Source organism: Plectropomus leopardus, chromosome 5 (assembly GCF_008729295.1).
Source record: "Plectropomus leopardus isolate mb chromosome 5, YSFRI_Pleo_2.0, whole genome shotgun sequence".
Taxonomy (NCBI): Eukaryota; Metazoa; Chordata; class Actinopteri; order Perciformes; family Serranidae; genus Plectropomus; species Plectropomus leopardus.
This window is the reverse complement of record NC_056467.1, coordinates 32,070,287-32,092,681: the sequence shown is the minus strand read 5'-3', so window position 1 is coordinate 32,092,681 and position 22,395 is coordinate 32,070,287. Positions and strand designations below refer to the sequence as shown.

At 40.1% G+C, this 22,395-nt stretch overlaps 1 protein-coding gene across 1 annotated transcript in view; it reads left to right on the top strand.

Moving 5' to 3' along the window:
• si:cabz01090165.1 (uncharacterized protein LOC100333421 homolog) overlaps positions 1–22,395 on the top strand; it is a 77,943-nt gene that overhangs the window by 32,340 nt on the left and 23,208 nt on the right. The window lies entirely within an intron of this gene.

Here is a 22,395-nt window from a genome sequence, read left to right as displayed (position 1 = left end):
AATTAAAAAGAAAAAACACTCACTGGATCATTCTGGAGCCCCATAACTAATGATGTACTTGGTCATTTCATTTGGGGGAGCAACCGACCCACATGAGTGTTAGCAAATGTTGGAAAAATGCCGACAAAGCCACAATTACATCTAACAAAAAAGAAAGGAAAAAACCTCTCAACACAATCCGCTAATGAAACGGGAGCTGTACTCTATTTCTTTGTTCTTATGTTTGTTTCCAAACTGTTTGTTTCTTTTATGGTTTTATTTGTAATGAAACGCTGATTAACATCATAAAGGAATTTCTAATTTATGCTTAATTAACATTAATGTTGCGTGACCCACATTTCTCATTTATTTAACTGATAAAGGCTTTAGATTGTTGGTAATTAAAGATGAAAAGATGAAAGCAGATTAGTTCGACTCTGTTACTTTTGTCTCCGTAACAGTGCGATGCGAACAGAGAGGGAGCCAGTTCTGAAGTTTTCTGTGTGTTTCCTGGGGTTCTACAGTATTTACAACAGGTGCTGCCGGGCCTCTCTCTTCACTCTGAGACAGCCTGAGGGCACAGAGATGCAGCCTTCTTGTGTTTCAAAGGTCAACAGTTTGATTCTCGGGCTTCGCTGGGAAAATCGCAGTATGGGAAGTGAAACAAAATCGTTCTCTCCTGCTTTTATGCCGTCTGTTGTTGTTCCTCTGAGCTCTGCATTTACACCCTGCAGTTGCTCCACTGGAGCCTCCAGCAGATTTAGTCTGAGGAGGGATTGAGCAGCACTCAGTTTGTTGATGAAAATGTAAAAAAAAAAAAAGGAGCCTGTCTGCTCATCAGAGCCATCTGGATGAGAGAGTGGTGTTAAGAAAACTGAAGACTCAAGCAGTTACAAGATAGCTTTCTCTCAGAAAAGCATTATTGCTGAGATCAATGCCATGTTTTTAATAACAGTATTGTTTGTCATCAATACATATCCCAAAACAGCAGGAATACTCAACTTACTTTGCTTTGGGGCCACTTTTGCAAAATGACAGGAGGCTAGGGGCCAGTCGCAGTGCCCCATACAAGTTTTTAGGATTTGGGACATTTCTAGGACTGTAGGATGTTTCTAGAATTTTAAGAAGTTTCTAGGATTTTAGGACCTTTCTAGGATTTTAGGATGTTTCTTGCATTTTAGGACACTTCGATGATTTTCAAATGTTTGGAGGATTTTAGCATGTTTCTGTGTTTTAATGATGTTTCTAGGATTTTAGGACATTTCAAAGATTTGATGATATTTCTACTTTTTTAGGATGTTTGTAAAATTTTAGCACATTGCTAGGATTTTAGGACATTTCTTGGATGTTGGGATGTTTCTAGGATTTTAGAATGTTTCTTGTATTTTAAAGCTGTTTCAGGACTTAAGGTAATTTCTAGGATTTTAGGACATAAGGTGTTTAGCTAGGTCCTCTTTCAGGGGTGTTAGGGATCCTCCACGGGGACTTTTTTGTTCAACAAGCTTTATTTTGTTGCTGTTTTATGCACTAAGGCACATTATGTATACTTAAAGTAAAAAACCAATTTTCAGAGTGAATCACTTTATTTTTATTGTGAACTAAAAAATGTTGGGGGGGGCAACCGTCACCCTAATTTGGCCCGGAGGCCATAGATTGAGTATCACTAATGTAGGCCCAAGCAATATCGCTGAAATCATTGCCATGATATTAATATCAATATTTTTGTCATCAATATCACAATGTGTCAAAAGTATCAGAAAAAAATCAAAAAATCAAATGGATGCTCTTGAACTCATTTTGTATATGATACAGGTCGCATGACACTGATCCAGTGTTTTCAGGGAAACTTTGTCCCTGCAGGCCACCATACTCTCTGTTTCTTTATAAACCGTCAGCTTTTTCTTGCTGTAGCTTTTTTGGCCTCCCTTATAATCCATGAGTCAAGTAAAAGCACCCATTTTAGCTCACAGTGGCAGTGCTAATACTTTTGACTTTACGTGAAAAACATTTAATAACATGATTGGAGCTCTCTGGCAGAGTTATTGGCCTCTCCACTGTACACTGTAATAGGAGAGACTCAGGACGCCCACTCTGCCCTCTCTGCCCCGCCTCTGCAGTCTGGTGCTGGGCTTTACTGAGACTCTGCCAGTCACAGCAGCTTCAGCACAGAGCTGTTCATCATCACACACTGAGGCACTCACTCTACTCTGCAGCACTGCACATTCATTGTCATAATTACTGTCACTTTATGGACTTTATTTGCTGAGCCTCACCACATTCTTTTCATCTCAGGCATCTTTAGTTCCCATGAAATGACATGTTTGTACATTTGCATGTTTTTATACAGCAGATTTGATACAACTTTCTATTTCGCTGTGGTTAATGTGTGGTTTAGTTTAGGCACAGAAAACACATGGTTATAGTTATAGGAAAGATCCAGTTTGGGGTTGAAAACAGCCAGTTTTGGAGGCACATTCACTGCTGGAACCACAGCTGCAGGTTGTTAAACAACATCCATGTTTAAGGACTAAAAAGCTGCAGGAAAAAAGAGCTACAGGCTCCTGAAAAATACCAATGTTTGGGGACTCAAAAGCAGCAAAAAGAGCTACAGGTCCCTAAAAAAAGTCCAAGTTTGGGCGTTAAAACACTGCAAGAAACATAGCAATAGCTTGCTAAAAAATAACCTGTTATTTTGTTAGTCTTGAACAGTGCTCTGCAGCTTGGCAGGCGTCTCGCCTTGGTGACACAACATCCACCGTCTCCTCCACCTTCCAATGAAAAGTCAGCTCATAGATTTTGTCTCTTTAGAAATGTTGCTTGCAGAAATGCACCATGGCAACGTTTTCCTCTGACATTGTTGGTGTGAGCGCTCGACTCGTCACATGGTGCCGCTCTGTCAGTGGCCTTCTGCATCTACTTATAGCATTTTAGGTATCCCTCTGTGTCAGCTGTTTACGCTCTGGGATTCTGTTACCATGATGTAAACAAATACACATGGTTTAATGATGCTGCTCGGTCCTTACGTTTACACAGCAGCACATAGCAACCAACGGGACCGTCGCCATGGTTAGGTTTAGACAAAAGAGGCACATGGGCATGTGACAGATTCCGTCCGGCCGCGTTCTCAAGTGACGCTGCCTGTGTGAGCCACACGTCTGCGCACCCAGTGCCATTTGCCACCGTATAATAACGACGCAATTGGTTCTGTCAAATCGTGTTCTCATCAGATGCTGTCTAGCCACATTCCGCTTGGACGCAAAATGGCTTTTGGTGTCACATTCATACGCCAAAAGCACTGACAGACCGGACGTATTTAACAGATTCGGAGTGAGAACAGGTTGGATGAGGTCAACTTTTAGTTTTTTTCAGGAGCTGTGTGTTTCATTAGGTCACCAAAGTGGCAATCTCCAATTTTGTTATCATCCCTAGCAGCTAGTTGTAGATGTTTAGCTGTTAACTGTTGATTTTTGTCTTGTTTAGACCCATGATGTTTCTGGGACGGTGCACTGTCCTCTTTGAGCAGTAGTGGTGTGTTGGTTGGTTATTGGGCATTTGGTTTGTTTCTCAGTTATTTGTGTTTATTCTATTTGAATTGGTTGATTGATTGGTGAATTAATTATTATTATCTTTTGATTTCTATTGTTAAAGTAGTTGTATTTTTGTATAATCATTAACTTACTACTTACTGTTTGTTTTTGTTGAACTAGCTTGTCACCTAGGCTTCAGCTAATAGGGATCCTTATAATAAACAATAAATAACCTCAACAGAGAGCTGAGAGGAATTGTAGGCTGGTGGATGGTGGTATAACCAAGCTGTAAAAAATATGTCCAGCAAAGGTAGGACACTTTTTGTCTTCTTTAACAGCTTCACAGTGCAACAAAAAACTGAGAGAACTGGCTGTAGATGCTGAAAGCAGCAACTTTCAGAATGTTCAACAATGTAAAAAATGCTAAGCCATAGTTTGTTTTATTCCTGAGGACGTTTTGTCAGCCTTTTGCTTGCATCATAACCATAACGACATAATAGGCAAAGCATGTCTCAAAGTTGTGTGTCTGTACTACATGTGCCATTTCTACAATAGCAGTACTTCATAACAGTGGATTAAAGTGTCCAAGAATGAGTCTGCCGCAGAGCTTTTGAAACCTACATGAGAGGCTCTCTGCACCTCCTCTGCAGCCTGCCCTGTCAGAGCACAAGAAGGAGGCATGCAATGGGAGTGTGTCTTTACTGTGACAAGTCTACAGCTACAGAGAGACATTTAGTTCAGTTTTTTATGTGGACAACATCAAAGTCAGAACTGCAGTGTCAGCAAAAGCAATGAAACCTGTGATAAAAATACCTGCTCGGTTGAGTTTCATCTCCAGTGCACATCCAGTTACATGCTATTTTTCTGTTTTCTTGGCTCAAATCTTACCAGTTCTGGTTCAGAGACACTTCTATCTTTTCCAAGCCCTCATTAAAATACCCCCCCACCCCCAGTGTGGATGCAGTCAGCTTCCCCACAAATGGCTCGCTCAAACTGTGCAGAGCTTTTTCTAACCTTTATCTCTTTGGGGAAAGTCGTGCAAGCGTGCCTGCTTCACATTCACATTTGGGAGCTGTCCAATACTGCTGAACTGCAGTAACTGTGTGAACTGAGCGGCTGCAGTCTGCTGGTTGTGCAGCAGCTCTGGGGTTCAACATGGAAGTTGTTGAGAGGTGGCAGGAGGGAGTTGGGGGTTACTGCTGCTGATCTCCCGGTCGGAAGACGTCGGCTCTTCCCTATAGGCTACTGCTGCCCTATCATTATGACATGACAAATGGGGCAATGAGATTTTTAGAAGTTCACGGAGTTCAGTGACCATCATCATGGTTATCACTGCTGCCCACAGCACAGGGGAACACAGTTCAAATGAGCAAATTATGCATTACACATGAAATAAATGTTAACTTTTTTTTTTTTTAAATTGGACACCGCTTTTTCTTTTCTCGCTCGCATCCTCTCCTCTTGTCTGTCAGAGCTGTTTCTGTCTGAGCTATTGGCTGTAACATGAGCTGAGGGAACACAGCAATCTGTCTACTATCACTTCAGCTCACGTTGCAGTCAAAGAATCAAATGCAGCTGCATCAAAAAGACAAAGGCCAGATGTTGGAAACAAAAAAACATTTATCAAATATAAATACCCAAAAGATATAGTGTAACAGTAACAATCAAGGCTATTAGTTCGACACTGATAATGATTTTATGCATATTCTGTTTGTTAAGATCCATTTTGAAGATCCATTTTTGCTTATATCCTATGTTTGTGTTTGTCTTTTTTGTTTTTGTTTCTCCAAGCTGCAAATGACTTTTCAAGACCAACAAACAACAAAGCATTTGTTTTTTAGCAGCCATTACTGTGTTTCTATCAGGTTTTCAGCCCCAAATTGTACCCCCCAAAACGGGTCTTTTAAGCCAAAACATGATCTTTTCCTAACCATAACCAAGTGGTTAGTGCCTGAACCTAACCACCTGTTGACCACAGTGTCTATGAAATATAAAGTTTCAATGTGTCTGTGTGCAAATGTAATGAATCCATGATTTGCAGAAATGCACAATGCCTCTTTAAAAAATAGAGTCAGAATGTGAATCGCAGTCTGACGAAGAGTCTGTAGCTAAATGAAATCTTAGCACCATTTTTTTTTTTTTCAAAATGCATTTGGCAAAACAAATTAGTAGCTTCTAAAAATACTTTTGAGGAGATCTAAAACTGTTAATCTGAAGATCATAATTTTCCAGAAAAGGAGTGAATCAGGTGGCAGTAAGGGGGAACAAGAAGGAGACAGAGAAGTGTGAAAAGAAAATCAGGAGGGGAAGAGGATTTACAGAGAGGAGAAAGCTGGTTTCATGGTGCAGTCCGACTGCATGGTTTCCATCTCAGCACCTCCTCCTCCTCCTCCTCCTCTGCGCTGTTTTTTTTTTTCATCTCAGCTTCCTCGCACTCTCAGGTTTTCAGTTCAACGTGCTGCGCTGGCAGAAAAGTCGAGAACCGAAGCGTCGAGATAACAGATCGACATTTCCTCATCTATGTCCCTCCCTCCTCTCTGTGTCTGTTGGACTCCCTGTGGGGAGGCAACGGGGGAGGACAGGAGGAGGGGAGAGGAAGTTGTATTTTTACAATATTCCCTCCTTCTGCTCAATTCTGCCCCGGGGCAAGAATAACCTGACCAGCGTTATCCTTCACCTCCCTCTCTCTCTCTCTCTCTCTCTCTCTCTCATACACACACACACACACACACACACACACACGCACACACTAAGGATTATGGGTCTAGGGAGAGATCAACCTCTGTCAGCACCAGGAAATGAATCTATTGATTCTCCCTCCTTTAATATTCTCTTCTGCTCTTCTTTCTCTTTCTGTCCTGAACCAGGAATCTGTGTGTGTGTGTGTGTGTGTGTGTGTGTGTGTGTGTGTGTGTGTGTGTGTGTGTGTGTGTGTGCGTGCGTGCGTGTGTGTCTGTGTGTCTGTGTGTGTGTGTGTGTGTGTCTGTCTGTCTGCATGCATGAAAGACTTTATAAAGCACAGTGTGAGAAAGTGTGTGTGTGTGTGTGTGTGTGTGTGTGTGCTGGCTTTCTAATTACCATCCTGCCCGGCTCTCGAAGGAGAGATTAAAGAAGAGAGAGAGCGGCAGAAAGGAAAAGTAGAAAGAGGCAGGGAGGCAGTGATGGAGGAGGGGCAGGTTGATGCGGTGCTGTGAACAAGAGAAGATGTTTCTTTGACTCAGCTGATACAGAGATAGGTGGATGGACGTGAGGGAGGAAGGAGGGGAAGAAGGAGGGGGAGCAAGGGTCGAGGAAATGACAGCTGATCATATTCCACTGAGATGATGAGGCATCAGCTTTCCTCTTTTCTACACCTCTCCTTTTTTTCCTCATCCTCCATTTTTCCATCACTCTATCAGCACACAGACCTTTTAGAAAGTCACTGTAATGTCATCTCCCTTCCCTTTCCCTTCCCTCGCTCCATCACCTCCGTATACGCCTCTTACCTCCTGCCCTTCCTTATCGTTTCTCCTCTTCCTCCTTTCTCTCTCTCTCCATCAGCCAAATGTCACTTTGTCCCACCAGGTCTCCAGTTAGAAAACCTCCAGTGCCAAAGATGACAGCCAGGCTTTTTAGGCTGAGATCAAATCAAAAGGTTTTGGCTTCTTTCAGACTCTGAGCTGCAGCTCTCAGTGTCACTGCTACAGACAGCAGGAGGTCACATCTTACATCGGCTTTGTGGCAACATAAAAGTTAAAGCACAGTGAGTTTAAGAGTTTCCACGAAAAAAACACATCGGGAACTATTTGTAGTGCATTTGACTTGTCCGACGCCTTAGTTTTTGACAGGCACCTCTACCAGCAATGAATTCCCATAAGCATCACCTGCACTTTGAGATTTATGCTTATGTCACATTTAATCCTTAGGGACTGTTTGGCACATTTTGCACGCTTTTTAATTTTTATTTTTTTGATCATTTTGGCAATGTGCATTCAAATGGCATACATTTTGGCGAGATTGTGTATTTTTGTTTGATCTTGGAATTTCCAGTTTAGCTCCTACGATAAGTCTAAAATACACTGTGGAAACTAGATTGTTACATTCAGACTGTTAAGGTAAAAAAAATGCTTCATTTAAACTCATTCAAAGTGACATTTTTGATCCCACAGCTATCCAAGCATAAAAAAAAATTGTAATATTTCTGGGTGTCATTTTGGGCTTTTGCTTTGGAATCTGTCATTTCTTACTATTTTCCACCTGATGACGTAATTTTGACCATATTTGGCATATGGAGAAAATACATGCTATTTCCACTAGGTGCACTGTCACAATCATTGTTTCTGCAAATCATTGACATGTCCCAGGATGTGATAAACCAAAAAAAAATCTACTTTGCATGTGGTATATGGAAAATAATTCAATTACTGTGTTTTGTTTTTTTCCATCTAAAAAACATAGTGGTATCTTGACAAAAACCTGGAATTTAAAGGGTTAAAATTCTGAAAATTAATGAGTATTTGATATTTATGATAAGGACTGAAAAGAAAAAAACTTTTTGTCCAGAAAATGAAATGAAAATAACAAAATTTGTTGTGATGCTGTCTCAGATTCTGTCTCAGATTAGTATTCAGTGTATTCCATTGAATGAAAATTTGTTTGTGATGGCAGCAAACACGGACGCAGCAGCTTTGCTCTCCTCAAAAACTGTGCACTGACAATACACTGACTGTGCAATATTTATTTCTTTACTGCTGTTACAAGTTTAGTTTATATGTTTGAGTTGCTGGGCTGATTATTTTGTTGTTTTTATCAGTTGAATCTTTTTAATCCTCTTTATTTATTCCCTTTGTACCACTGAGAGGAGCTGCACTTTAATTTTGTTGTGCAGCTGTTCAATGACGTTAAAGGCCTTCTATTCTATTCTATTCTATTCTATTCTAGTCTAGTCTAGTCTAGTTGACAGTTATTCCTGTCAGTGTGTGTGTGTGTGTGTGTGTGTGCGTCTGTGTGATTCTGTCACGGGGCAGCAGTCGTCTCATGATAAAGAGAGAGAAGGAATCACAAAACACTGCATGCAGCTCTGTAATATAATGAGATATTACCCGTTTTAAACAATCACATTTGTGGTAATGTTGCAGTGATTGGTCAAAATTGCAGGAATAATAGTGTTAATTGTTGCGATCACACCCCACCTGGAGGGACTGACTTTTGTACAACTTCACTTTAGAAATGTTGATATAATATGTAGATGGGCATGTGCAAATCTATTTGATTTTATTCAAATACATAGTGAGAAGACAATGAGCAACTCACCAAGACATGGACCCAAATTTAGTAAGAAATTAATAAGACATTACAAGAAAATTACCTGAAAATGAGAAAAAAAAGGAAAGAAATTGTATGAAAAAGTGCTGAAAAATAGAAGAATATATACATTTTTATCTGTAACAGTTTAAAAAATATAATAATACATTAAGTTTCCTGGAATTTTTTCTCTATTTTATTATTTAAATTATTCTCTTTTTTAAAGGTCATTTCTTATCATCTTTTACTAATTTCTTGTGAGACTTTTTTTTTTTTTTTTTTTTTTTTGCAAAGATGCCCATTACCTTTGCCCCAGGCGTTTGAAAGAAATCGATCCAATCTGGTAAAGAATCAAACACACGCACACACACACACACTTAACACACAGCAGCAGACCAGTATATGTCAGTATAGCGGACAGCATTATCTCTTGACCCCACTCACCTGCCTCAGTCTCTCCCACCAAACACAGCAGTGCTTCCTGAACACACCCACACATGTCTGCATGTGTGTAGTAGACTCCTATAGTAAAGCCAACCTGAGGCCATGCAGACCACCTTTTCCCACTAATGATGCCCTCTCTCTTCTCTCCGTCAGCTGTCTCTCCTTTTACCTTTCTCTCTCTGCTCTCTGCCTGACTCACTTTCTCTGCATTTTACACTGTCAGCGTCCTTCTGTCTCTGGTTCCATTCACATCTCAAGCAAGTCCTTTTCACACGTTAAAAATTAGCTAAAAAAATGTGAAGAATGTGAGTTTCTCCTCCATCCAACTGAGCTGACGACTCAGAGATGTTGGCGTTGTACTTTTCTGCAAATCACAGATATGTAACATTTGTATGATATTATGTAGAAGACACATGGAAGACACATGCTTTTAGAAACACTGTTGTTAATGTTTGGTTAGGTTTAGGCACAAAACCATGCGTTTATGTGGAATAAAAGATCAAGTTTAGGCTCTAACCCCTTGAAACCTGAGCAAATCAGTCAATCAGTCAATCAAATGTAAGTTAGATAAAACACTTCAAATTTTGATCATAAGCCTCTTGTATACACATCATGTCTTTGTTCTGCTCTTTAGCAGAAGGACAAATCTGTTAATCTGCAGTACAATATGTCTCACATTTACTCCTTTTTTTAAAACTGTGCAGTTCAGCGAGATTCTTTGTTACTTTACTACCAAAATAAATGTAGCCCATATCTAAACATGCAGATAGCTTTTTATAATAGATAACGATTTGAAGATATCAGCCTCTGAAACTTTTGCTTCTAAGTCAACAATGGAGATTGATATAAATATATTCATGCTGCGATTGAAACAATTCAATAGCATCAAGTCTTTCTCCAAACAGTTCTTACAAAGACATCTTCTTCATTGGAAAGTAGTGGGAGGAAAAACTGATGACACATCTGTGGCTTGTCATGACTAAGCATATTGTTCAAGGGGGCGAAAGAAGCACATTGTTGCTTAGTTTTCAAAGCACCAAAATCAATCAATTTGCCTCCATTGTGCTGTGACGATGAAAGAAAAAAAATCCAAACAGCAGATCTTAGAAACTCAGCAAATACAAACTAAATTGTGTGCATGGCTTAACATCACAGGGGCTTTGTTTGTTATTTTGTTGTTAATCTTGAGCTCACCCTTTACATGCTGCAATTATATGTATTAAGTTTTCAAGACTAGAAATTTTGTTTTCTGCACACTGGGCAGATCGACTGTCGGTCTATTCAGCATGGAAAGCTTTTATACAAGCATTTGCTGCATGTTAAACTTAAGAATCTAAGTTTTCTAATTGTGTTTTCATCCTGTGTATCAGTTTAAACATCAGTCTGCTCAGACAGACAGGAGGGAGAGTTCTTGTGGTTTCTAATTGTGTTGCTGATTGTCAGGGCAGTCATGCTCTTTGTTTAATGCCCGGTAAACACTGTGTGATTTTGGGCAGTCCCAGACAAAAGATGACCATCGTGAACGAAAACAAGGCAATATCCAGGGATTAATTTGTGCTGGATGCGGCTTGTTTTGTTGTTCCGGCTCATCACACGTTGGGACAAATGTCAAAAAAAATAGTAGATTTAAAAAAGTTAGGGAAAATGTCTAGGGAAAAAAAAGTTAGGGGGAAAATTTTTAGGGAAAAAAACAAATTATTTGAAATTATGTTACAAAATTATTATCATACTTTTTAAGCCTCTTTCTTTTTTTTCTATTTTTTAAATTTTCAGGTAACTTTCTTATACTTTTCACCACTTTCTTGCTATTTTTTGGGTCATTTCTTCTACTTTTTCACATATTTTTGAAAAAAATAAAGCCGATTGATCAGGTTTCAAAGGGTGAAGTTGCTCCTGTTTTCATTCAAACTATCTGTATGATACCAAACACACATTTTTATGATGTGAATGAGCCCTGGCACGCTACATGTGTGCCTTGACAGGTATGTCCTTTTCTTTATTACTATTTTGACTCATCCTCCTCATAATCTGCCTGCGCCTCTTCTCCAACGCTCCATCTTCTTTCAATTTCTCGTCTTGTTTGTTTTCTTTCCTCTGTTTTCTTTCTTGTCTTATTGTTATTCAGAGGAAGAGAGGCCATGAAACTGAGGACATGCTGAGGAACTCTCACCCTGACCTTGTGTCTTGAATTATCCATTTATGTTTCATACCGTTTCAGGACTTGAAGCACAAAAAACAAAAGATATTTCAGTTGATGCTGTAGTCGTGAGGATCGATTTCACAATGAATTCTCTGGATTCAAGTTCCATGTACCTTAAAAAAGCATATTTGGTTATTAAACTGGCTCACATTTTTTCTGGTATTGGATTATTGGATTACTGGTGAGCTCTTCTCCCTGCGTCCCTCGGTTCAGTGTCTTGAGATGGCTGACAGCCTGCCAGGTGCTTCCCTCAGGTTCAGTGCTAATTGTATAGCTCTGACTCACTGCTGTCAATTACACACTTGGCTTGTTGGCCGGCTCTCACCCCCGTGGGGTTTTGTATTGGTACACCTCTATTCAAAAAGCCATTCTTGGCATGCTTGCATCATGCCTCTGCAGTTCCAAGTGGTGGAAAAGCACTGGACAGTTCACAGGACGTTGTTTCTCTTCATGCAGATTTTCAACAAAACACAGTTATGTATTCTGCATTTTCTGCTAAGATGCCACATCAAGGGAACCCAAATCACCAAAAAGTCTCTTAATATGTAATTTAGGGACTTACATGCACAATTAAAAGCATTTAAAAAATGAACAGACATTAGCCTCAATCCAAATTTCAAATACTGTCGTTTTAGTTTTTTTCTACAATTTCCTGAAGCTGGCTTGATTTGGGTGTGGTTATCCCTGATCCATATCACGTGATGTGGATAAAGACATTCAAAAATTCAAAGTCAGCTGATGCTAATTTAATATGCCAAACTGAAATCCCTCAACACCGCTGGTCAACTCGGAGCGCGAACTACAGTGTTTTCAGTTGCTTTTGCAGATCTCTGTACAAAAGTTCCATTCTCACAGTGTTATCATATGAACGTACATTTTTTTTAAAACACAATAGAACGACTTTTCCATTTTTAGTAGGACCATTCTTATCAAAACCTAAGAGTTAATAACACCACAAGGCTCCTTCCACATCAGCACCCCACCGTCATGAGTCATAGTGCGCACAGCCGTCAGCTAACATACTTGAGAACATTTAATGACACAGAAAAAAAAGAAACGTGTACTTGTTCTTTAAATACATATCTACAAGTTCCAAATTTCTTCTTTCCATTTTAGTTTACTCTTGAATGAAACAGACAATAAGGCCTGCACACTTACAGGACGTCTGTTCCTATGGGATTAAGAAACAAACTTGTGTAAATCCTCTTTCTTGATGTACCTGGATGTTATGATGCACTTTAATAAAAATGAGTAGCAGCAGTTGGAGCGTTCCGGAAATGAAGGTTATCCTTTTTATATTCTATATCACCCTCGCCTTGGGCACAGAACAAGTTAGAGTTCTGCATAATGAAAATCAGGAAAGATCCCAGATAATTGCAGTTAAAATATGTCAGCATGGCAGTGTGTGTGTGTCATTACAGGTCGTAAATTATGCAATGCTCATAATGATATGAAATACTCCGAATGCCATATAGGACTGGGGGAGAGGCATGACCTAGAGCGTTGCCTCTGTGTTTGTTCATGACAGCTTGGTGAATAATGCAGCGGCTGCAGCCGTATGAAATAGAGCCACTCAAGATTTGATATGAGGCGCGGCACTAAATCCGACCCATCACTCCGAGTTACATTTCATTTCGACCACTCCGTGTTCACAATCTATATGTATGAAATGGCCTTAAGCCTCCATTCATTTTATGCTCCATTATTAAATGATACAGTCCTCGGCTGAGGGAAATGTAGTTCAACGTGCCTCCAGAAACACCAACATAGATCTTTGATTTTCTTTACAGGAAAGGTTGTGCAGAGTATATCCTCTCAACTGCCCAGCAAGCCATCATTTTCACATTAATCTGGATAGAATCAATAGCTTACAGCAGATTTGATCAAGTCAGATGATCACTACTGACATCCTAACCTCACATGAAAAAGGACAGCATCCACTTTAAATTTAAAAGGTGCATCCCCACTATACGCGACCAATGCGCCTCAAATTGCGTACGCCCTGCCCCACTGGTCGCTTGTATCCATCCACAATCCCCTGCCCTCTTCTCTACCACAGAAAGTTATTTCCTGAATTTATGCAGAGCTGTTCAGAATGTCACTGGAGCTGCAGCTTGACTGGCTGTTTCGATGTGAGATGCATTTGCATTTTTGAAATTGTCGGCAGCTCAGTTTGCGTTGCAGGTATCCCAGCATGCTTTGTATGGGAAATCAGTCGCTTCCCAATACAAAATGAATAGGAGTGGATTTCTGGTCACGTGCAGTCGGCGTATAGTGGGGGATGCAACTTTAATCTTTGGTTATGTGAAAGCACAAAAACATCTTGGTTATGATTCAGAAAAATCACGTTTTGGCTTAAAACACCCTGGTTCGTTGGCACAAAGCCGCTGGAAATGCAGCCACTAGTCGCTCAAAACCAGGTGCTTGTTTTTTGTTGGTTCCAGATAGTGGTCTGCAGATTTGCAGGCATCTTACGTTGGCGTCTTAAGTTGGCTCATATACTGCGTCACTTTTTTAAAATGTTGATATGATACGTGTGAAACTTACAAATGTTGATGTATCCATTTGCAGAAACGCACAATGCCAACATTATCCTCAAGTGATTGCTGGGTTCTTCCCAGAAAAAACTTTCCTATATGACAATAGTTGAACACCAAATAGCATCTGCTTGGGCTTCTGCTCACAAACAAACAGCCAAGAAAGACAACTTTATCACTCAACAAAACTTCCCAAACTGTCACACAAAGCATACCACAAATGAAAATGTCCACTGGGGTTTGAAAAAAAAGTTTCTTTTTTTTCCTTTAGCTCACCATAATGTGCCTTTCTTTGCCCTTTGAGCCACACAGGGGAATTGATGTATTTGCTGTGTAAAGTTCTGTATCCAAGCCTAAGGCCGAGACATGAGTTACCTCAAGCAACATCGAGGCCGCAGGCAACAACAGCAGCTGTACATTTATTGTCTGTGTGTGTGTGTGTGTGCGTGCGTGCGTTCGTGTGCATTCGTGTGCGTGCGCGTGCGTGCGTGTATTTGAAGGTAAGAGAGCCTGAGGCCTTCATTCAACCATTAGCCTGACCCAGAACACTGCAGCACGTATAGACCATACCTTTATAATGCTCGGGCTGTCTCTCTACACACACACACACACATGCACATGCTCGTATGTTCACACATACAGTCACAGTCACATACTGACAGTCAGTACGTTTACATGATGTTAGAAGGCCGAATTTTTGTGTTAGTCCGACTAAAACTGGACCTTTAAAATTCATGTAAACAAATTACAAAATTTGTGTTAAAATTTACATGTAAAATTTAACACACCCAGATAATGGGATTGGAAGTCAAGCTTTTCTGTCCTGTAAACACCTCAGTCTGTGGTGGAGGAGTCAGACATACTTCTGTCAATAAACAGATTCTACTCCATAGGTGCTTGTATACTGAAACAAGGACAGTAATCCGATTTAATATCCTAATTGAGCTATAACCGTAGCTTTACTAAACTGTGCATGTAAGCATACTGACTTGGGCATTTCTCTATAAAGACTCTATCTCTCTATCTCTTCTGTATTTTTACTCTCCCCTCACCGTTTCCTCTCTGAAACACACACACAGAATTGCCCAGCAGGTCATGCTGGGCTTTATAATTCCATTCCTTGTCTTGTCACCTCCGCTCTAGTGTTGATAAATAGGCACTACCCTGCACTGGCTGACACCTGAGAAAAATATACAGGGCACACACCTACACACAGCGGATGCACACAGACCCACAGGCACACACTGACAAAGGACACATGCATCTGCAGGAGCACAAACACACACGTATGGAGAGAATATGGATGTAAACACAGGTGTCACGCAAATACAAAGACATACACAAGCATGCATTCTCACTTTGTCTCTCTCACTTTCCCTGTCTCTTGAATTCAGTTGTAATCCATAATAAAGCACAGGAACTGCCAATGCCAAATGTACAAGGTTAACAATGTGAGTATAATCATTTAAAGGGGCATCAACCATATAACGTTGACATAGCAACAGAAGCAAACAGTTGCCTGTTTACCCAGCATTTACAGAGCAACTGTCCTGATGTCCAGTAGTGAAAGGAAAGTCTGAATACAGGAAAAAGTGTCCCTTAAATGTGGAAAATAAGAATGTAGAGGTGTTGGATGGGCACGATAGAGCAACCCAGAATAAATGTTGGCATTGTATGTCTCTGCAAATATCAGATACATAATATATGCACATTATTTTGTCGTCAGTATGTTCAAAGTTTACATTTTTATCAAAGCTGTGGTTAACATGTGGTTAGGTTTAGGCTTAATATACCCATTTTTGTGTCACAATCTATGATTTGATAAAGCACAAATGATTTTCAATTCAGTTTAATTTATGTGTGATATGCTGTCCAGCAAATATTGCTCTATCCTTAGACCCTCACAGTGACTAAAGACAAACTCCCAAAAAACAGCTTACACACTAGTTCACCTCTGGGGCCATTTACATGGCAATGGTTGTTGCATGAAACATTAAACTTTGGTTTGGTATGGTGTTTTGTTAGACAACAGTGTTTTTGGGGCTTGAAAACACAAACTTTTGAAACTGGGCTCCAGAGTGTAATTTTTTTTAAATGCCAACGCTCTTTCGCTGCATAAACTGGTAATGTGTGGTTCCTGTGAGAACAGTGGCATCATGGCCACACTTCACGCATGCACATCATTTTTCAGACAAATAGCCATGCGTGAGCAGGACGACAACAATGACAGCAATGGCGGACACTACTGAGTTTATTCATGCTCCCTTCAGCAAAGTATAGATTTGTTGAATCGCTACTGTGATCATCAAAGATCACCTCTATGGTGTGTTAGTTACACCCCAAACTAATGGTCTGGCATTCATACTACAGTGTCAGTTGTTTTTGCGGATCCATGCATACGAGGATCATTTTCACAATGTTATGAAAGCGTATTTTTTTTAAAAACGAAAGGAAAGACCATTTTTTAGTAGGGCTGTTCTTGTCTAAACATGGCCGTAGGAACGTTGATAATGATTTGTATTACACATTAAAATGTAACATATTAACGTTTTCCAGAAATGTACAATGCCAACATTTTCTTCTGGCAACTAGACTGAGGAAAAAATAATGACCCTGTCAAGCACAAGGACATGTCCTTACATCTTGCTGTTTCCCTGTTGTGTATATGTGTGTGTGTGTGTGTGTGTGTGTGTGTGTGTGTGTGTGTGTGTGTGTGTGTGACAGATGAGTGGGTCCAGCATTAGCAGTAATCTTGGTGTTTCAGCGGGTGGCCTAGTTCACAGCTCTCATGTTTCTCTGCTCAATTATCATTCCATCGATAACATCTCCGCCTCTCTTTCTCTCTGCAGCCCAGAATACTCTGTCTTTGTTCTTTTTTTTTCCTCAGTCTTTTTACAAGCTGTTCTTTCGTCTTTCCTCCGTCACTATCTGTACTCAAATTAGTTAAGGACTCAGAACAGGCTCTCGATCATCTTAAGGGTGGCACAGTTAAAGAACTTCTCTGCTGTCTCTTTGTTTCGGAACAGCCACAGCGAGGCCAGTTTTCTGCCACACAGCAGCTTTGTTTCACAACTTGAAACCTCACTTCCTGCTACAGTGAAGAGTGACATGACTGATGAGTAGACAATGCATCATCACATGTACTTGTGATTGATGTGGTTTTATGAGTTTTTGGACAACAGAGTCCTATGGAACAGAGGAAGACCATATATCAGGCTTTGATACACATACATCACTTGTTAGATGATACATTCAGTGTTGGTTTGGGTCTTTTTTGGAATTTGTTGACAATAGCAAAAACATAGAAAAAAAAATTTGAGCTAACCTTCTGTCCACCCCACATTTCCCAGCAAGAAAGAGCTCCACTGACATATTTTGTCTTTTCCTGTCTATTTGTTCTAAACAGAATATTCCAGCGTCTGCCCTCAAACAGGCGATTCAGACTCCCTTGAATTTAAACACAACAGGCTGAAAATTTTGTTTATACATCCAACACGTTCTCATTCCAACTCATCACATGATGCTGCTCTGTCAGTGACTTTCCCCGTCTACTTATGATGATTTAGGCATCCTTCTTCGTCAGCAGTTTACGCTCCAGCATGCCGTTACTGTCAACTAATGCACATGGTGGGATGATGCTGCATGGTCTGTGTGTTTACACAACAGCACATGGCGACCAACGTGGACCATCACGATGGTTAGGATTAGATAACAAAGTCACATACACATGGGAAGCAAACTCAGAACTCCCGCATGAAAGTCAGTTTTTTGTGGGACGGATGCACCTCTCCACCATCCCGCCCTATTACGTGGTTACTGGCAGAGTTATTACTTGTATATTGGTGTTTCATGTTTACGTGACCGGTTTTGTCTGGCCATGTTCTCAAGTGACGCCGCCCGTGCACGTTGTATGTGGATGCACTTGGTGTTGCTCCACCCGCCGCCGGTGTATGATAACAACACTATTGGTTCTGTCTGAGTGCGTTCTCACCTGATGCTGTCCAGCTGTGTTTTGGTTGGATGCAGAAGGTGGCTTTTGGCTTCACACTCGTACGTCAAAAGCACTGACAGAGCGGCGCTGTTTGACAAGTTCGAACTGAGAATGGGCCGATATATCAGTCTGTCCTGTTGCTAAACCAGAATCAGTGTGCTTAATGGGTATGAGCTGTTTGTGTATGTATGTCTGAGTCGTGTATGAAACTGGTGCAATTTGTGACGACTTGGAATGAGAATGTGTTCCAATAAATGAGCTGATGATGGAGGAGGTCATGATAATGTACGTTTTAACCCTTTGAAACTTGAGCAACTTGGTTTGATTTCTTTCTTATTTCTTTATTTCTCAGGCTTCAGGGGTTTGAATTGCTAAAGTGTGGAAGGCATCTGAGGGCGGCACAAGAAAACCGATGCCACTCCAGTTGTTACAGGGTTAACAGAAATATCATTTGTAGATGGCTGTGGTCTGTGGGGCCATTAAATACATTGTGACATGTTGATGGAGAATTATTGTGACAATATAATCAATTTGTTCATTTTTTAAAAACCCTGTGGTCATATCTCACTTGAAACACACTCCACTGTCCCCACAACCTCTGTTTCATCCATATCAATCAGCTGCAGCGATCAGGACAGAGACCGTTGACTTGTATTTACTTTGGCAGACTATAGCAGAAAGTGGAGATGAAACGAATGGAAAACGGGCGCGCAGTTTCAGGTCAATAGATTTCCATCATCTGTCCAGTACAGTGCTGACTGTAACAGAGCTCTACAGTCTGCATCACTGTCGGCTTCTGACCTGCGACTGAAAAATGGAGTTTGTATACTGTCTTCTTCATCTTTCTCCTGTCATCATTGTTTCTGTTGTTTCTTCTCCTCATTTCTCTTCATCCTCCACTGATAGTTCTTTATTTTTACTCCCTCACCTCCTATTTTTCCTCTTTCCCATCACTTCTCCTCTGTGTCTTCTTCGTCTGGCTTCTCTTTCTCCATATTTCCTCTTTCCACCGTCGTCTTTCTTCACCTCCCTTCTGCCTTTAATCTCACTCTACCTTGTACCCTTTGAAGTGCTACGTCCCTCTCCATTCCTGATTCTCTTCTGCTCCATCTATCTGTGTATATTCTCTCCACTTCAATTTTCCACTTCAACTTCAATCTTTTGTTATTATTGGAAAACTCCTCAGCTCTTCTCTTTGTTGCGTTGGATCTCTGTTCAGCTGTTTGTCTGCAGGACCACTGGAACTCATTACAAGCAGCAGAGCCGCAACATCAAAACAAGAATCTTAACGCGTGTGCATGAGGACTATCCGGTCTTGATTAGATAGAGACGAACCGGGATAGAAAGATAATAGACAGGTCTTCACTCTGCTGCCACACATGTAGTTTAAAGGTAAATATAAGATATATCAATACAAGATCTGATGAAAAATTTCAGGAAGCAAAGATAAAACTCAACATTTCAAGTGGCGGAGATAAAAAATAATGAATAAAATTCATCTGCACTCTCTGGAGAACAGATCTATCACACAAGACGTCATTTGAGATGTACTGATATAGCATTAAATACCAACATCTAACGTCCCATTGTGAGGATGAAATTTAGGGTAATTAATGTGCATGTAATCTTAAAACAGAGCACTAAATTTCCAACATGTTCTTACTCCTAACTTGCCACATAGTGTCAATCTGTCAGTGACCTTCTACTTATGACGTTTTAGGTATCCTTCTGTGTCAGCTGTTTCCTCTTTCCTTAACCAAGAACAGAAATCCCTATCACAACATCTACCAAACTTCATTCAAGTAAATAGTATTTTTGCAGGTATAGACTCAGCATATTTTCCACATCTACTGGCTGAATTAGGGGTTTATTTCAACAAAACCATAGTTGGTGATTGATAAATTAATGTTAAGACGAGTCAGGATCTTTGAGTATTTGTATCTGTCGACTGTGAATGAAGTGTGTTCTGCGATGAGAAAATGATTTTCTCATTTATTTAAATGGCATCTGGTTGGTCTGACGATAGCAAATTCTGCTCTTTTCCTGGTTAAACAAAAAAGGACTATCTCTGTCGGAGTCATCTCAACACGTTCTCATCCCAAATCGTCACATATTGCTGCTTTGTAGTGGACTTTCACATCTACATGTTACGCTCTAGTTATCCTTTTTCATCTGCTATTTACATTCCAGGATGGCGTTACAGTGATGTCAACAAATTCACATGGTGGGATAACCACATGGCTGCAAGTGGTTATCTTTAGACAACACAAGCACATGGCAACCAACGCTGAAATGTTGACAAACGCACATGCTGGCACAGATGGTTAGGATTAGGCAATGTCTGAGGTTTGTTGGAGACCATACCACCCGCCTCATAGTGACCTTCATGCTCCTTATATTACATTGTTACCGGCAGTGCTTCAACCTGACGCCATTTAGTGGTGTTTCATGTGAACGTGACAGTTTAAACCCGGCATTCTCACCTGACACCAACCATCTGTGTATCATCCGACTGTCTGCCAGCATACGATAACACTGTAAATGGTTCTGTCAGGTTGCATTCTCAGCCGATGCCGCCCAGCAGATGCAAAAGGTGTTTTTTTATCACAATCTTGAGTTGAAATCACTGTAAAAAGTGGCTGTATTTGCAAAGTTTGGAATGAGAGCGGGTTGATAATTTCATAATGTCATCAGACACTTAGATTAACAATCTGATGCTGTCAATTGCAAAACTTTTAGTCAAGATAAATTTTCGGTGCGTAATTGCCTGCAGGAATTTGCCAACCTTGCTCAATCAAAAACTTCAAGCTCACTTCAAAAACTTGTTCCAATTAGTCACTTAGACACAAAAACATGAGAAAAATAGTGTCCAGGTTGAAAATTGGCCTTGAACTCCCAGAAATGAAAATGACTGTTGTGAGACTGCATAGCCAGATGATGAACCACTTGAGATAAACCATGTCATTTTTGACACTTGAGACCTGTTATGACTTCAACTTTGATTATTTATTCATTTGGCCTTTGCATTAGAAGAGCTTATTTTAATAGTCACAGATTTGAAAGACTGTCTTCTCAACTTCCAGTTTTCCTCTAAAGACCTTACTTGGACTCGCCCTAAAGACATAAAGAATTTACAAGATGGCAAAAAGAAACAAATTGTGTTTGCTGTTGGCTTATTTCCAGGTTTAACTCTGTGTAGCTGAATTGTTAGAGCATGACTCTGAGACCGCCGGGGGTTGGGAGATTCAATTCCCCACAGCCAGCAATAGGGAAAAGTTGTGCTATTGTCTGATAGTTCAGATAACAATGGAGGCAAACACCCAATCCAGCAGTACAATAACATAAGAAATAGTTTTGTAAAATAGGTTTTTACAGAGTTTTGTTATTCTTAAAGTTATTGCACGAGGAAGAAATTACTTGGACATTGTATAGCAAAAAGTCCATTTGTATCTAAATTCAGTTCCTTCATTCGTCTGGTTTAATACACAGCAGTAAACCGATGCTGTCCTCCTCCAGCACAGAATAATCACCAGAGTCAGAGTGGAAATTGATTTGGGCTGAAGTTTACTGCCTGTAATTACTGTAACATTAATGTGGCGCTTTCAACAAAAACATGAGGTGAATTTTCCTACTAGTTAATCTGACTTCTGCAGTGTTCAATCCTGTGGTTTAGTGTGCATAACCAAATGAGAGCGATGACCTTTGACAGCTGAAAATGAGTCTGTGTTGTCTACCAAACAACATTTGTGTTCAACAAAATAATTGAAACTGCAAGGTACATTTACTAGCTTTTTTAAGCTTTCAACCACATCTCATGGTTCTTTCTCCATCTGTCCACTGACTCCTGAAATGCACCGTGATGATTTTGATTTTAAATTCACAGACAGAAATGTGCTTCATCAGGAGTGAGATAATGTTAATAAAGCAGAGAAAAAAAACTAAATCATTACAATAAGAAAAGTTGGCACCGTGGTTTGAAGAGATGTGCGATGCCAGTTTTTCTTGTTCTGGTGATTGTGTTGTGTTTTCTGTGCGTGGTTAAATTCAGATGCCTCTCATCAGCATTTAAACCCTTGAAATGTGAGCGTATTCCTTCTTACTACAAATTAAGGCATCAGTGCTGCATGGCATGAAGGGTCGGAGTTTTGGCAGTTGAGGTTTGGATCGGGTGTTTATTATATTTTGAATGTATTTATTTTTTAAACTTTTTTTTTAGCTAGACCATAATTATCAAAAACACATTTTAAAAAAAACATGCTTGAAACTTTTTAGTTTATGTAATGAGTTTAAAATTTATAAAAATTTTTGTGTCTTTTTTTTTGGGTGCTGGACTTCTTTCAATTTTGCCACAAAAAAAAGTGACAGGAATGCTGTGATCAAACCAAAAAAAACAGCTGACAATGTGTATTTTTTCATCAGGGAAAAGGCTTGAAC